Source organism: Myotis brandtii, unplaced genomic scaffold (genome assembly GCF_000412655.1).
Source record: "Myotis brandtii unplaced genomic scaffold, ASM41265v1 scaffold32, whole genome shotgun sequence".
In the NCBI taxonomy this organism is placed as follows: Eukaryota; Metazoa; Chordata; class Mammalia; order Chiroptera; family Vespertilionidae; genus Myotis; species Myotis brandtii.
The window spans coordinates 7,751,432-7,753,326 of NW_005362269.1; the positions used below are offsets into that span (position 1 = coordinate 7,751,432).

The 1,895-nt window shown below is 54.1% G+C and overlaps 1 protein-coding gene across 3 annotated transcripts in view; it reads right to left on the reverse strand.

The window, feature by feature from the left end:
* EBF1 (early B-cell factor 1) overlaps positions 1-1,895 on the reverse strand; it is a 391,732-nt gene that overhangs the window by 388,280 nt on the left and 1,557 nt on the right. The window lies entirely within an intron of this gene.

Below are 1,895 nucleotides of genomic sequence, written 5' to 3' on the forward strand. Positions count from 1 at the left end.
GACGGCGGGATTGGCGTGTTCTCGCGCGTCCTGTCCTCCACGCGTTTCACAGGGCGCGCCCCCCCGCCCCCCAACTCGCAGAAGCGCTGCGAAAGTTTTGTTGGGGTTTTGCGCGGGAGGTAAAGCATTGCCTCCGACCTGACGCGCGCTGCGTGGGGAGACAGGAGCGTGGCCGTGGAGGAGGTGAACCCGCGTCCGCGGAATAGAGCAGTTCATTGACAGCTTAGAGGGAGGGGGCATGGGAACCGGTTCCCGCCACCCCCTCGATTCTCCCGTCTCAGCTCCGTGGGCTGGTGAGGAGGGATGGGGGACACGCTCAGCTGCTCGCTGCGGAAGCCATCCTCCAGGAAACCTCATGCACCCCTGCAGGCGCGGACGCCCGGCCTCGGGAAGCCACATGCTCCCCACCCACCCCCTAGACTCCTAGAGCATGAAGAGAAGGACTCTCAGGGTGGAACTCGGAGCTGTCAGGGGTGGTCACTGTGGAAAAGGGAGCTGGGGGTGTTTTGTGTTTGGTGCTTTAAAAAAAAAAAAAAAAGACCTGTCCTGACAAAGTTTCGCTGTTCCGCAGAAATCCTCACACTCGTTCCAGAAACCCTAAGAACTATGGCTGATGGCTGAGAGCGCCCACCCGGGGCTAGAGGCTGGGGCGCCCGGGGAGCAGGGCGGCGGCCACTGACAGCTCGACCTGCCCGACACAAGCGCGCTCACATACACACACATACACACGTGTCACACACACACACACACACACACACACACACACACACACTTTCACTTCAAGTCCAGTTATCCAACTCACTCTCACTACCTACCACCCCCATCTTTATACACAGTGGGGATGGAAACAGTGTTAGCGACACTTGTCCGCAGCCCAGAGAAAATAAGGATGATGTAATTAGTCATCTTCCTTCTTCCCCTTCCGCCCTCTCTGGGTCCGATAAGGCCTGGGGCCGCCAGATCTCCCACTCCCTGAAGCCCAGCTGGGGGCCTAGAGGGGTGGGGGAGCACTGGCCATTTCTCAGTTGGGACCAGGAGTCCCCAGAAAGAGTGCTGAGGGTGCCCAGGAAAGTTCCCCCGTCAATCTCCAAGGGCAGTGCCTCAAGGCAACACAATCTAGCATCCCAGAAGCCAAGAGTGGGAGAGGGGCTAGAGGGGCCTTGGAGACAGAGGGTGGGGAAGACTTTTAGGAGATGTCAGAATTAAAGTTGGGAGTTGCTGATCTCCGGAGTGGACTGAGAAAAACTGATAGGAGAAATAAGAGAAGATTCTGGGGCAAAATGAAAACAGAAAAGAAGAGAAAAAAGAGGGTCAGGGATGGGGAATGAGGGGGAGGAGTGAAGAAAGAAGAGGGAAGAAAGGGAGGAAGGAAGAGAGGGAAGAAGGGAAGAGAAAAGGAAGGGAAGTTAAAAAAAGGAAGAACGGAAAGACGGGAGAAAAGAAGGAAGGAAAGAGGAAGGAAGGAGGGAGGAAGAAAAGGAAAGAAGAGAGGGAGGGAGGAAAGGAATGAAGGAAAAGAGAAGGAAAGTTTTAAAATGAGGGAAGACAAAAAAGCAAGGCAGAAGGAAAAGAAGAACGAAGGAAATAAAGGAACGAGAAAGAAATGAAGGGAAGGAGGAGAAAGGAAGGAAAGAAAGAAAGAAAGAAAGAAAGAAAGAAAGAAAGAAAGAAAGAAAGAGAGAAAGAAAGAGAGAAAGAAAGAAAAGAAAAGAAAGCAGTCATAAAAACACAGATATCCAACATCAAGCTGGTGAGACTCTCGCCTCTTCTGGCTTAAAACAAAATGAAAACAGTCACAGACCCGGCAGGGGAAAGTGCCGGCAAAGCGTGGGCTCCTCGCGGGAGCTCCCGGCCCTCCGGCCTCAGGCGACTAAGGCAGCGCGGCCCCGGGAGCG